The 15,949-nt window shown below is 45.1% G+C and overlaps 1 protein-coding gene across 4 annotated transcripts in view; it reads left to right on the top strand.

Moving 5' to 3' along the window:
* Positions 1 to 15,949, top strand: part of LOC126332942 (pleckstrin homology-like domain family B member 1) — a 996,704-nt gene that overhangs the window by 647,735 nt on the left and 333,020 nt on the right. For 2 of the 4 annotated variants that reach the window (XM_049996694.1, XM_049996696.1), the window contains exon 1: positions 11,326 to 11,466. The exons of the other annotated variants lie outside the window; for them this stretch is intronic. The gene's annotated coding sequence lies outside the window, so the exon portion shown is untranslated. Of the gene's footprint in view, positions 1 to 11,325; positions 11,467 to 15,949 lie in introns of those variants that run through there. 4 annotated transcript variants of the gene reach the window in all.

The following is a 15,949-nucleotide window of genomic DNA, read 5'->3' on the forward strand; positions in this document are numbered from 1 at the left end:
AAAGCATTATTCAGCATGGTGGCGTTGCTGCCGGGGTTCCTTCGAGGCATAATCCGTAGGTAACGGTCATCCACTGCAGTAGTAGCCCTTGGGCGGCCTGAGCGAGGCATGACAGTTCCGGTCTCTCTGTATCTCCTCCATGTCCGAACAACATAGCTTTGGTTCACTCCGAGACGCCTGGACACTTCCCTTCTTGAGAGCTCTTCGTGGCACAAAGTAACAATGCGGACGGGATCGAACCGCGGTATTGACCGTCTAGGCATGGTTGAACTACAGACAACACGAGCCGTGTACCTCCTTCCTGGTGGAATGACTGGAACTGATAGGTGCTGCTCATGCATGCTTGTTAACATCTTTGGGCGGGTTTAGTGACATCTCTGAACAGTCAAAGGGACTGTGTCTGTGATACAATATCGACAGTCAACATCTATCTTCAGGAGTTCTGGGAAGAGGGGTAATGCAAAACCTTTTTTTATGTGTGTACATTTAATAAGGGAACTACAGGGTATTTAAAAAAAACACCGACACGCTTAGTATTTTCTGCGGGAAGGCACATGATCGGTTTTCAAGAAGGAACCAATAACCGGAAACGCATGGGTTGGTCGCTGGAGAGTGTCTAAGTCTGATTTGAGTGTGTGTTCAAAATGACGTCAGTAAGGCTAACGTGAGTAGCACATTGCGCTGTCTACGTGACAAATGGGTTTCGAACTGCGTACCTCCTACATCCTTGCAGAACCTCCATCGGTGGTGCTGAGCCTCACTCACATGAGCCAATACGTGTGGTTGGCCGGCCGAAGTGGCCGAGCGGTTCTAGGCGCTTCAGTCTGGAACCGTGCGACCGCTACGCTCGCGGGTTCGAATCGGGTAAGGATGTGTGTGATGTCCTTAGAACTACTTAAATCTTACTAACCTATGTTCTAGGGCACTGATGACCTCAGATGTTAAGTCCCATAGTGCTCAGAGCCGTCTGAACCATTTGAATACGTGCGGTTGCCTTTTAACTATATCATTCGCTCCGTGGAATCCAGCAGTACGACCCTCCGCTGACGTTACAGGTGTGCCATACACTGTATTCTCCATACTAACCCACAGAAAATAGCCGGAAAGTGTAAGATCTGGCGACCTACTGGCCATTAAACTGGTACACCTCTACCAATCCATCGATTTTGATATACGGTGTTGAGATGATCCCGCACATTGATATCAAAATGTTGCAGCCGTATGTCTATCCGAACATCTCGTGGCACTACATCCGATAGATCAGGCAAAAAATCTCTAATAAATGTGAAGTAGACCGGTTCTGTTAGTCTGTTTAGCAGTAGATATGACCCAATGATATGACCGCCAACTATCCCTGCACTCGAATTTTTGTCCGTCCAAACATGCATGTTCTGCAAGTTTAATATGTCGTTTCTAGTAAACGTGCATCATCGGTTAATACTACCAAATCTCGGGAATTGTAGCTGGAGTATTCAAAAATGTTTCAAATGGCTCTAAGCACTATGGGACTTAACATCTGAGGTCATCAGTCCCCTAGACTTCGAACTACTTAAACCTAACTAACCTAAGGATATCACACACATCTATGCCCGAGGCAGAATTCGAACCGGCGACCGTAGCAGCCGCGTGGTTCTGGACTGAAGCGCCTAGAACTGCTCGACCACCTGGAGTATTCACTGTTGTTTAAGTACCACTGCGCAGACTGTACCCGCCGTGGTATTCGTCCTCCTCTAATCCTTAAACTTTCAGCAGATGGAGCCGATATTCATGGACAACACGCCACGCTGCACTTTTACCAACATGTAGCTCCTATGCCACCTGCCGAAAGCCTGTGGCTGGGTCCACTTCGAACATTGTCAGCATTTTCTCCTCCAACTATACTGTTCAGGCCGATCGTAGGCGACCTGCTTCACGTTTCGGCACCTACCAGAGGACAAACAGTAGAATAGGGACAGTGTCTGCAAGTACCAAACACAAAGTGCTTCTACTTTATTGTACAATGGACACACTTCAGGCAGAAAATACCTACGTGCAACGTACTTTCTTCTATGAGGTATCTCTCGATGGCCGCGAACGTGAAATTATGTGGGGTACGTCTGTTTGGAAAACGTTCTGCATACAATATTGCAGCGCCTTTCCCATTGCAGTCCGCTTTGCCGTATGCAAGCACCATATCGGTCATTTCCGCAACTGTGTAGTGGTACATGTCGGACTGCTGTCAACGACGTTACTGCACTGGCAGACGACAGAAGGTACGCAGCAGGAAGCACAGAAGGGCCGTGTGGAGGAACGTAGCGCATGCGCAAGAATGTTATTACACTCACATCGTCCATCTGCAGAACATTGATGGCTAAAGGATTGCATAAACTCCGTATTAAGACACCAACACTAATCTGAACAAACCGTCATACCCGCTCCTTCTCAAACTTCGACGCTCTCGAGCGCCCAAGGCATGCATTTCCAGGTATGGGTTCCTTCTTGAAAACCGATCAGTTTCCTTCCCGTGCAACATACTATGCGTTGTCGGTGTTTTGGGACACCTATTATGTGATTAACATTCTACAATATGTAAAATGTGACGATAATTTTGTTTCGTTCGGCTTCTCAATGTTGAGGAAATATGCTGCAGAAAGCAAAATCCATTTCCGTGTATAGGACAGTAAGTTACAACCTCGGGAATGTATGGAGCACTACCTTCTTGTCTGCGGCTTCGCCCACGTACGAAAATATCACATACATTTCACTCCAATGTGTATACAAAATCTGGCTAAAATTGTCGCAGGTGCCACAGAGTTACGCTTTTTGGCACCACACTATTTTCATCCATCTCAAAAACCTCAGCCATACGGGTACAAGTAGTGTCTTACTGTTACAGTAACTGGTTCAGAAGCCTTTCCACTACAGTGCTATTGTAGTCGCTTTTCTATTCCGCGATCACTTGTCTGAATATGACATTCCGGCCTTCGTGCGACGACTGAAACGAGCGAACACGTTACAACCTTCCGCGGAGAAATAATTTCACGAGACCGAATTCAATATTTCGGCCTTCTGTCATCCTCCGTTTCGACATCAGTGTGATCACTGACTGAGGTAATGATTTCGAACAACTTACTGATTTTACGTAAAACGTAGAGTACTTCGAGTTTTTCGTTAGGTCGATTGGCATAATTTTGCTGTAAAACTCATTCAACGCTTCTCTCAGTGCTCATCTTCCATTTATTTTCGTTTCATTCGGCTTTTGTTCGTCAGTTAGGTTTTAACGTCTTCTAAATCTTAAGTGAAGCGTTCTTTGCTTACGCAGGAACTTTCTAACGCTGTTATTGAACCACTGTGCGACTTTCCCATCCCTTCAATCCTTGCTCATAACATTCTCGTCTAAGGCGTATCGAACGATGCTTTTGAATTTTTCTCGCTTGTCTTCGACCTCAGCACTGAGTACTTGATGTTGTCTGTTCAGATACTCGTTTATTTGTATACTGTCATTGTTGCTAAACAAAACTATTTTTCCTAACTTTCTCAGCAGTCCTTACAGTACACGTCGTCATTGATTGTTCCGTTGGAAAACACTTCCTGGAATGCTGTTCATGAAAGGCTGCACAACAGACAGGTAGGGTGAGTGGGATAACAGCGAGAGTGCTCCTACTGTCATACGAGACCACACCCCAGACCGTAACTCTAGGTATAGAGGTGCAGTATTGTCTAGCATGGAGAGAGACTGTTTACAGGTCCACAACTGGACTCCTAATCAACACACTGCCGTCACTGGCACCGAGGCAGAATCAGCTGTCATCAGAAAACACAACAGACGTCCTCCCCTCCAATGAGCTCTCGCTTGACACCGCTGAAGAAACAAATGGTGGTGGTCTGGGATCAATGGAATGCACGATACAGGACTTCTGGCTCCGAATAGTTCTTGAAGTAACCGATTTGTAGCAGTATGTCGTGTTACTGAGGTGACAGCTTCTGCTCAAATTGCTGCTGTAGATGCAGTACCTGCGACAGAAACATACGCCGAACACGATGTCCTTTCCTCTCGCTAGTGCCACATGGCCTTCGGATCCTGGTCTGCTTGTGACCGTACTTTCTCGCGACCAGCGATGCAAGCAAACATTGTACAGTGCATACATTTCTGCCAAGTCTTTCTTCAGTATCGCAGAGGGAACAATCAGCTTCTCGTATCCCTATTACACGACCTCGTTCAAACTCAGTGAGGTGCTGATAATGGCGTCTTTGTCGCCTTACAGGCATTCATGACTAACATCAGCTCACCATGTCCATTGTCAAAGAAAGCTAAATAAAGCTCACAACCGTTAGAGCGTGTATTCAAAGCAAACCTGATTTGCATCCTCACAGGGCACTGCTAGCGCCACTCTTATGCAAATGGAACTAAATGTGAATACACATCACCTTTCAGATGTAGAAATAGGCCTAACTTTCGTGTTTGTCGCAGAAGTCCTCCTTAGTGAGCTCCAGCAAGCTAGGTTAACAGGTATTCATGTAAGGGCTAGACTCCAGGCTACGACATTCATTGTTTGTCAATTGATTCACGTTTATTAATTTTTTTAAAAAAGCAATAACAATAAAATAAAATAATCTTTTAGAGATCAGCAGTTCTTAAAACACTGATTGGAATACTTCAAATTTAAATGAGCATCATGGCTTAACCGATTTTACGAAGATAGACAAAGTGTTTAAACAAATATGTCAACGTAAATGTCCCAGGCTAACACAATGGTTTTTAAATTAGAGACCCAAGATTCAACGCTGTCCTTGAGGACCCTTAAGAATTTAAAGCAATATTCTTGAAGGTCAAATGTAACAATGATAGCCACAAATTTAGTAAGAGGTAAAATGTTTTAATAAATTTAAATATCAAAGCTAAAAGGATGGTTTTAAATTACAGACCAATATCTAGCACTTTCCTTTGAGAGAACAAAATTAGGGAAATACAAGGGCCGGCAAATGGTCCGGCTGACTGGGAAATGCTTCATGCAGACGGGCACGGCACGAAGGGACCCAAACCAGGCAAAAAATGCTAAAACCAGTGAAGACGACTTATTGAAGCAGCAGTCACTGTGCCGCAGTGCAACTTCGCAAAGGACAACGTCAGCGGCGAATCCTAAATGCCAGCCAGTAATAGCGTACCGCCGATGCCCTCAACCTTGCAGGCAAGGCCAGTTGCACGTATAGACTGCAGAAACAGCAGTTGACCCAACAGGCAAGATGAGGGCGCTCACAAAATAAGCGTCATATGACGAGACGCCTAGAAATAGCAACAGGTCAGCTTGTACGATAACACAGTTTCAGCAATAGCTGCCTCAACAATCATTCCAGAATAAGGCACAACAGTCGACAAACGGCGATTAACAGACTTAACTAAAAATTTCAAGAATATTACAATTTAAACACTGGTGAGAATCAAGAATAAGTGTATTAATATAACCAAGCAACGAACATAGTTTAGTAGATATCAGATAACTCCCTTCCGAGTTGAAATCCTGGTTACACCAATAATATAACGTTCAGATACCAGTACAAGACGGTCCGCAGACCCAATTAGGCGGACCGAGCTAGGTGGAGCAGTGGTTAGCACACTGGACTCTCATTCGGAAGGACGACGGTTCAATCCCGCGTCCGGCCATCCTGCTTTAGGTTTTCCGTGATTTGCCTAAATCGCTCCAGGCAAATGCCGGAATGGTTCCTTTCAAAGGGTACGGCCGACTTCCTTCCCTAATCCGACGAGACCGATGACCTTGCTGTCTGGTCTCCTCCCCCCCAAAACAACCAATAACCAACCCAATTAGACACGAAGAATGAGGTAAGGAATCGTGCCTTACAACACTCAAGAGTGTGAAAACAGAAATTTTCATAGCTATACAGCAGGGCACCTGGTGTACTAATAGATCTGGCCAGATCAGAATCTGAAACATAATTAAAAGAGCGCATTGAACATTAATGTTAATGATAGCACCACTTGCGCAAACGGTGACTGTAATGATGTCAGGCATCTATTGGCAAGGAGAAACACTATTAAGGGAGAAGGTTCGCCACGCCAAAAATAACTGCGCTACTCGAGGTATCTTAAGACCAAACAGTAAAAAAACAATCGTCACAGTCGGGATCACAGTTAAGTTACATTTCACGAAAGCAGCACAGGGAGTCCCGTAAAAATCTAGGTGGGCAGGCTCAAACAGATTCTATAAGCGATACAGACCACACTAATGGCGTACCCAAACTTCCCGGAGAGCACAAATACACAACTCTGGGAAGAATCACACAGGGCAGGGCAGCAACAACAGAGCCAACTAACTCCACCAAACTAGATCACAAAACACGACTCGGCAACAGCAAAGAGGTACTGTTTCAGCGCACCGGAAAGAGCTAATCATAATCAAAGTCATTCCGGTTGCAAGGGTTCCCTCAGAGCGAATTGGTCAAGACACCGGCCACCGGCGCGTGGCAGCAGAAGTTTCCTCCAGTGGACGCCCTTCGTCCTCGTCCCCAGCGAGTGTTCATTCCACACTCGCCAGTCTCGCAAATCGTTTCAAACCGGAAGATGCGGCGCAAGAGTGCCGCCCGGCGACGAGAGGAAAAACGAATCACCCCATACGAGCCGACACGGCTCATTTTGTGTTGCGATTTTTTTCTTGTCACTGTATAATTTAAATTTAATGTATTACGTAATTCGTGTAGTAATAAATAAGGTTTTATTTGGTTGACCTTCGTAAATGGAGGCTACTGGTTTAGAGAATTCTCGTAGGCCGTTATCGACTCAGATTCCTAGGAGCAGTCAGAGCACTTCCTGGTCGGTGTGGGACAGTTGTCAGTGGGACTGCGCAGGTGTCCAGATCGTGTTTCTCGTTTCGGTGCTCGGCGCAGGCGTCAGTAGCGTAAATATGCTAGAGTGAGATGGGCTGGCAGGTAGGCGCTGGCGGTTACCTCGGCAGCCTTAGCATGCCGGAGACTTGGCTGCGCCGGTGGCGGCGGAGGCGCCGGCCCTTTGATGTTGCTGAGCGGCCGAAAACTCGATTATCGTCACCCTCTCTGCAGCCTGATGAAGCGGCCAGCGAGGCGACTCGAGTCGACCGCACGGCGGCGGCAGCAGCAGGATAATCCGCTTCCGCTTCTGCTGTCCTCCTGTAGGAGAGAGCCAACCTACCTTTCGCATCCCCGAGCCTCCCGGCTCACGAATCGGGGGAGACGGGGCTTACCTCCACTACTGTTCAGTTTGGACGTAGAAGAATACAGTCAATAAATTCACAGAAATTGTCAACAGTGGGATGAAACGGTTGTACTGGGCAGAATTGAAGACAAGGTTGTAGTAGAATTATAGTGAACTCTTCATTCCTTATATAAAACAAATAACACCTATTGCAGGCAGTTTATCTACATCTGTGGATTGCGCTCTTCATTGGTTTTTAGTGATTTCATTTGTGTGTTTTTGGCCTTTCCATCCAAACGTCAGTCCGTTTCAAACAATATCCCATAAAAATGATTCTACGAGGGCGTTCAATAACTAATGCGACACTTTTTTTTTATGAAAGCAGGTTGGTTTTATTCAAATTCCAACATAATCTCCGTTCAGTGCGATATTCCTGGGAGGACCTATACGCCCGCGTGGTACTAGTCGGCGTCGGAGCCATCGTGTTGCTGCATCAGTAACCTTTCAGGATATCTTGAGTGAGATTTATCTTAAAACCCACTCTCTGTATTACCTTCATCATCTCCACGTTCCCATCATTAAACAGAAAAACTGCATCGTAAGGTGGAATTCTAACGACTGTAGCAGAAGAAAACGTGATTTTAGAGCATAGTTTCCATACGAGCGAATTTATATACTCATTTGGACTGTGCATTTTGCGATGTACGCTTTTTGTAAGTAGCATATATATGTCACAGCCTTCTAGATGTATCCTGTAGAAGTTTTCTTGAACGTAATTCACGGAATCGTTGTTCAACGAGCTACTATTGAAGTTTCAAAAAGTGGGCATGTCAGGGAAGTTGCTTCACACAGTTTTTTTTTTTTTTTTCAGCCACTTCGGGTAAGATTTCATCATTGAAACCTCGTGAACTTATTGTCCAAGTGTTTTACGAATAAATAAAAAAAAACTTAAAACTTACATTTTCGTTCAATTTCATGAACGTCCTCCCTTAACGCGCCTGCTCTTTTCACTCACTCAGACGTAAACGTACAGTGAAGTATTCGGGACAGAAGATGCGGGGGAAGCGCCTTTGTGGACGTGTGACAGTAGCCAACTGGTGCATCGAAATCACGTGTTCCAGCATTTTCTGTGATAAGCAGTTCTCCTGTTCAGCAATAAGGGTCAGTTTCACCTCAATCTTACAAATATTTTTCGTTCGTGTTTTATTTTGTCCACCCTGACTGCCAACGGGAAGACTGTATTTTGAACTACTCAATGGAGGCCCGACTTTATGCGAACAGCAAAACGTAGATAAATATCAAGCAGCAGGCCCTAATCCTAATGGAAACTGACGGGTTGGAAATTACTAACGCAAATAAAAAAGTTGTATGTATGAAAGATGGAAATCAGAGCATAGATAAGATTGTTGGTGATGAAATGGAGTTACATGTAACTACAGTAAAGAACTTCAAAAGTCATACTGTAGCTGATGGTAGCAGTACAGCGGATGTGAATGCACAAATGCTCAAATACGCAAATTACATTAATGATTTTTCCGTGAAAGGATAAGACATACATCAGACGTTGGCTCCTTGGCTACTACGAGACATTTCTGAAATAAATTTGTATTTATCAAATGAGAGCATGTCGTATATTTTATAAATATCTTCTCATTCACAGTTGTCTTATCGCATTGGATGAGCTAAAAACGGTTCACCTATTTCGATTCCTCTGTGTCGTCATCCAAACCATTACCTGGTTACAAAAACAGCATATAGAACAGTCATTTAAAGCCCATCTGGCTAACTTTCCAAGTGCAGACAGGCTGCAGGCATTGTCGCGCTGTCCATATTGATACTTTAGTGTAGGAAACACACATTTCCTAAGGCGCATGAAGAACAACACTGTCTGCCTACCGGTCGCTAGTCTCATGGAACTCTTTAAGCCGTGCATGCCGTTGGATATTGCTGTCCTAAACCAACTGATTCTATATTCTCGTGATAGTCCTGGTAACCCAACCAATGCGGCAAGCAGTATTGTGGTACTATTCAACAACAATCGCAAAGGCCATGATCCTGCGGCAGTCAAATTTCTGTGCGTGCTGTTTGCCGTTTATCCTTCTTATAATATTGGTCATAAATCGCAGATTAAAACTTCAGAAAGAGCAGAACAGTAGGAAATCAACGAGGAAGGAAAGAACATTGAAAAAAGGAAAGAACATTGAAAGAACCAGAGGTTGTTCAGAATTTCGAAGGGAGCAATACGAAACGACTGAATGATACAAGGGAAAGGACGAAAATAGAAGGCTGAATATAACTTTGAGAGAGAAAATCGTGAAAGCAACAGAAGATCAGAAAGGCAAGAAGAGAAGGCAAAATAAACAGCAATGCGCTACACACGAGGTATACAACGTAACTGATGGAGGAAAGTATAAAAATCTAGCAAATAAAGACGGCTAAAGGGAACACGCATGTTTAAAAAATAAGATTGAAAGAAAGAGAAAATGACAAAGCAAGATTAGCTAGAAAAGAAATGAAAGGCTGTGGATATAAAGATGACTAGGGAAAGACAAATGTCACCAATAGGAAAATTAAAGATACCTATGGAGAAAACAGAAATAGGTGATCGGATAGCAACCAAGTAATCAGCCAAGAAAGAGGAATTGAAAGGTAGAAATAATTTACAGGTGTTCAATATAAGATAACCAAACTTGAGGACTGTGTTACAGAAAGAGGAGGAGAAGAAGAAGAAGAAGAAGTGGGCGAAGATGAGGTGGGAGATTAGATAGTGCGAGAATAATTTGAAGAGCACTAAAAGACCTAGAGTGGAAACAAGGCACCTAAAATAGACGACATTCCCTCAGAATTATTGTCATGGGACAGGCGAAATAACAGTTAAAGAATAATGTATTAATTCCAAAGAAGGCAGGTGAACATTACCGAACTGTCGAGTTAATAGGTCAAGGCTGCCAAATATTGATAATCAAAACTGTTTCATTTGCAACGGTTAGCTACACCTTCCAGCTACTTCTCTACACAGTCGCCGCTAAGACTTAAACATCAGTCGTAGCGTTGTACCAACTTTTCAATTCCCTCGTTATAGACGACAGCCGCCAGTACTTTTTGACAATTTTCTTCTCTAGACTGCGGCTCGTTGTCTGTGTCAAAATATTATTTTCATAGCCAGCTGTTCATCTGAGCAGAGATGAACCTCAGGGGTAGACAATTACGAGCTGTATTGTGGGTGGTCAAACACTTCCCATCGAAAACGCTGCAGGAGCATCTTAATTGCCCCTGCAGAATGCGGCCGAGAATTGTCGTGTAGAACGAACCGCATGACAGGTGTGTAATGTGGATTGCATAGCTTCAGGTGAAATCTGTCGCCAGTCCCTCATACTTGACGGGAGCCGCTAATTTCTAGCCATCTTTACGTTCTCACTGTGAGTTCAGAACTGAAAAGAGCGACATGATGCGATCGACGGGCGTACTAGACACAGTGCCCAACGCATCTGTGGAAAGCTTCATCAGATTTTCACTTATTTTCCATTTCGCGACCGATCGTTCCTTACTTTCCGAATAACCCTCGTATTTGCAGTGGCAAATATGGGCAACCATCAGCTATGTAAGGGAATGCCGACGATGAAAACCTGGGTTCGAGTCCCGACCCGGCACAAATTTTCTTTGTCATTCAAATATACAGCCGAAAGTGGTTCATATTCGCAACTGCGAATACATTTCTTGCATTTCTTGCCGGCTATAGCCACCGCAGTGCCTGTTCCTTCGATATGCATTCATCTCCGAAGGAACATCGCATCTTAATTCGGGGTAATATGGGCACTGCAATATCGTATCAAGTAATTATTTTTCACTTTCACTGACAGTAGCACGTATTCAGCAGATCTTATCACTGATGTCCTTTCATCCTGAAGTTTAATCCCTCTCCTGAACCTTTCTGTCATTTCCGCCATTTCTTCGTCGGGTGATAGATCGAGCCGTAGAGGAGGAAGGTAGCATTAAAGAGGCGACCCACGAAGGTATGTAAATGGAGCGCTATCACAGAGGCCTCTGTGAGGAACACACTCGCCGGCGACTGCGGCCTTATCTTCTCTGCACACTCCGCCAAGGCCACCGCGCCTCGTTGCTTGGCGACGTGCGTGCAGGGAGCGAGAGAGAGAGGGCGTATCAGTTTATTTCCACACGCACCGCACGGCCGTCCTGTGTCTGCGCCGCCTCCTGCGGGTCGCTCGCTTTATTAACTCCCGGCCACACAAAGCGGCCGGTACACTCACAGCTGCTCGCTGATCCTCTGCGCTGGACCCCACAAGGTAGGAGGCGGACTCTTACATCTCTTGCCGTTGTCAGCGCCAAACTACGCGGCTCTCGAATAAAACAGATTTTTGTATTAACTCTCTCCGAAATAAATGGGTCTGGCTAGGTGCTATATCCTCTAAGTTTTGGAATAAAATAGGTGACTAGATACACTGCGATTGCGATGATATTTGTGTATTCTGTGTGCAGAAAACTGTAAGAGTATTAGGCGCGTTATACAGGGCGATTCAAAAAGACAGAATAGGTTTCAGTTATTAATTACACACCAACCATAAAAGACAGAGCCGGCCGCGGTGGTTTCGCGGTTCTAGGCGCGCAGTCCGGAACCGCGCGACTGCTACGGTCGCAGGTTCGAATCCTGCCTCGGGCATGGATGTATGTGGTGTCCTTAGATTAGTTAGGTTTAACTAGTTCTAACTTCTAGGGGACTGATGACCTAAGATATTAAGTCCCATAGTGCTCAGAGCCATTTGAACCATAAAAGACAGAAACTCATAGCTCGTGTCACCGGATAGAGGAAGGTTCAGGTGTTTTGACACAACTGTGCTGATGTTTGTAGTAACATGGCGACTACACCACAAGAGAAATAATTTTGTGTTGGAATTTGCGCGCGAAGTCACTTCGTTGTTTAAGGGCAGCCTACATTCCGCAGCCGATTCAGCAAGAAGTCGTCTCTACACAAATAGATAAAAGACTGGCATAAAAAATTCTTGGAAGTTGGTTGCTATGCAAAGGAGAGAGCAACACACGTCTGATGAAAACGTCGAACGTATCAGACATGCGTTCACACGGAGTCCTCGGAAGTCCACAAGACTTCGACTTACTCAAACAATGGTGTGGAGTGTTCTAAGATGGCACCTGTATATGAAGCCTTACAGTGATCTTTTACAGCAGCATTGTACAGCATTGTCCAAGCGGCCATAGCAGAAGGTACGAATTTTACATTTCAGTTCTTCAGCATACGGCAGAGGGCATTTTCTCCGAAAGTATTATCTTTTCGGACGAATCGTTTCGTCTATCGGGTAAATTAACAGCCACAATGTATTACCTTAGAGGTCAGAACATCCTGGCATCGTCGTCGAACATGGCAAGGATTCAACGAAGCTGAATGTGTTTTGTGCTGTTCCTGTTCACTAGTTTGCGGAACTTCCTTTTTGCGGAGGAAATTTTGACAGGAATATCATACTCAGACACGTTGCAAATTTGGTTTTTTGCTCAACTTCACTAAAGTTCCAATGATTTCATTTTTATGTACGACAGCGCCTCACTCACTTTCAGCTTGAGGTGCGACTTTATCTTGAAAACACCATCTCACAACAGTGAATTTGAAGAGGTGGACAACAAGACCTTATTCATTGTTTTTTGCCTTAGGCACCAGACCCCCCCCCCCCCACCCTACACACACACACACACACACACACACACACACACACACACACATTGTGATTTTTTTGTGAGAGTTTATAAAAGAAAGTTTTAGTCCCACCTATGGCAGCTACTCTTCAAGATCAGAGAATGGAATTTTTGAGGTTGCCGATTAAATGAACAGGGTCCTGTTGATTAGTGTGTGCAATAAAATGAATGTTTCTCGCGCAACGTATAGTGTTCATGCTGATTGTATGGTATAGTGTCTGTGCAAACATAAAATTCTGAGCTTTCCTCATATCAAGTGACATACGCAATGTTTTTCTGTCATTCACAGTTCGTCTGTTATAGACAACTGAAAACAGTTCTTTCTTTTCGAATCACCCCATTCGCTGTTGGGTCCCCAAAGAGATAAGCTCTGTTAAGTTCATAATGTTCCATGGCCAGCGTCATATTGAATAAAGTACTAGGTCACGTCATTGTAAACTACCAGAGCAATTAAATTGCTGACGCCTCGTCCGACTTCTGCGATCCCCTTCAAGACTGTTAACTCCAGGATACTCAAGAATGTCTTCCCGCACATACTATCTAATTCGGTTATCTGGCAGCTACCGACGTCACATACCTGGGATTTCACTGTACAATTCGAAGAAAGGTAGTTGTGGAGGGGGATGGCTGTACGGTAGGTGTGTCTGCACAGTAGCCTGTGCTACTCTGGTTGCTGATTGGAAGGCAACTCTAGCACGTGGATCGTAGGAAATTGGTAGGGAATTCTGGTTGGTGTCTGGTAGGCAATAGCAAATCGGCAGCTAGTGGCCATGGGATTGCGTTTTCGTGCAGCGAAGCGTCAAGGCCACACGGCAGTTCTTTCACGGTTGCTGTTTGTGTTGTTAAACCCCGGTCAAGTGGTGCTGCTGGCTGGCGAACAAACGTGGCAGTCTTGGATGACGTGGCGAAAACTAATAGAGGCTATTCAAATTATGAAACAACCGAAAAGCAAGAACAGGGGTAAGCTACCGTTCGGCCTGGCGGCTGCCAGCTATTCAAAGCCGGAAGACCGCGCGTGGCCGCCAGCGATTCCAGACCGGCGGACTGCGCGTGTGTTCGGCAGCCAGCAGCACCATTTGACTCGAGTTCAGCAACACACACATCCGCCATAAGAGAACCGCCGTGTGGCTTTAACGCTTCGCTACAGGTAAACACTACCTCGTGGATACTAGTTGCCGATTTGCTCTTGCTCTACCAATCGCCAAAGAGAGTTGCCGACCAGTCGCTTACTGGAATGGCACAGGCAGTAGCCTTAGAGATCGTATTTCCTAGCGTTCACCTATTAGAGTTACCTTCCAATTAGCCACCAGAGTAGCGCAGGCAATAGACTAACGTAAAGCCGTCCCCTCTATAGCAAACTGTCTTCGAATTCTTGATAAAAAATAAAAACACCTACAGCAGCCTTATGAAATTATTTTATTTTGTCGCTACCAGTTTCGACCCTTCATTGCGTCATACTCAGGCTGTTTTGATGCGGTACAGGTGAATACGATCCCCATGCATAACCCATCAGTTGCCATCCTTACTGGATTCGCAGATAATCTGAAACTCACGTGTCAGAATTCCAACCATCAACTGTCTTCTCTCTCTTCCAATTGTTCAATGACAACTGGGATATGCGACGACGGTAGCTACCAGATAACCGAAATAGGGAGTATACAGAATGATTCTGATTAACGTTTGAAAACCTCCGAAGCGATGTGGATGACGCTGAGGTAAGTAATGAAAAAGGAAACACATGGTATCGCAAATGTCGGGAAATACCTCAAAAATGGATGATAAATGTTGGACATCTGACGTCACCAGATGATATACGAGCTACATCCAAGTTCTAAGGCCTCCGATTTTTTCTCTAATTAACTACTCACCCGAAATCGATGAAACTGGCGTTATTTCTCTACGTAATCGCCCTGCAGACGTACACATTTTTCATAACGCTGACGCCATGATTCCATGGCAGCGGCGAAGGCTTCTTTAGACGTCTGTTTTGACCACTGGAAAAAGCAGAAAGTCACTAGGAGCCAGGTCAGGTGAGTAGGGAGCATGAGGAATCACTTCAAAGTTGTTACCACGAAGAAACTGTTGCGTAACGTTAGCTCGATTTGCAGGTGCGTTGTCTTGGTGAAACAGCACACGCGCAGCCCTTCCCGGATGTTTTTGTTGCAGTGCAGGAAGGAATTTGTTCTTCAAAACATTTTCGTAGGATGCACCTGTTACCGTAGTCCCCTTTGGAACGCAATGGGTAAAGATTACGCCCTCGCTGTCCAGAACATGGACTCCATCATTTCTTCAGCACTGGCGGTTACCCGAAATTTTTTTGGTGGCGGTGAATCTGTGTTCTTCCATTGAGCTGACTGGCGCTTTGTTTCTGGATTGAAAAATGGCATCCCCCTCTCATCCATTGTCACAACCGACGAAAAGAAAGTCCCATTCATGCTGTCGTTGCGCGGTAACATTGCTTGGCAACATGCCACACGGGCAGCATTCGTGGCACCCACCTGGATGACACTTTTCGCATTTTCAGGTTGTCATGCAGGATTGTGTGCACAGAACCCACAGAAATACCAACTCTGGAGGCGATCTGTTCAACAGTCATTCGGCGATCCCCCAAAACAATTCTCTCTACTTTCTCGATCATGTCGTCAGACCGGCTTGTGCGAGCCCGAGGTTGTTTCGGTTTGTTGTCACACGATGTTCTGCCTTCATTAAACTGTCACACCCACGAACGCACTTTCGACACATCCATAACTCCATCACCACATGTCACCTCCAACTGTCGATGAATTTCAATTGGTTTCACACCTCGCAAATTCAGAAAACGAATGACTGCGCTGTTCAAGTAAGAAAAACGTCGCCAGTTTAAGTATTTAAAACAGATCTCATTCTCGCCGCTGGCGGTAAAATTCCATGTGCCATACGGTGTTGCCATCTCTGGGAAGTATTGACAATGAACGCGGCCTCATTTTAAAACAATGCTCATGTTTCTATCTCTTTCCAGCCCGGAGAAAAAAAATCGGAGGCCAATGCCGCACGTGCATTGGTTGGGCTTGGACGTGGAGGGATGAC

This window comes from Schistocerca gregaria, chromosome 2, assembly GCF_023897955.1.
Source record: "Schistocerca gregaria isolate iqSchGreg1 chromosome 2, iqSchGreg1.2, whole genome shotgun sequence".
In the NCBI taxonomy this organism is placed as follows: domain Eukaryota; kingdom Metazoa; phylum Arthropoda; class Insecta; order Orthoptera; family Acrididae; genus Schistocerca; species Schistocerca gregaria.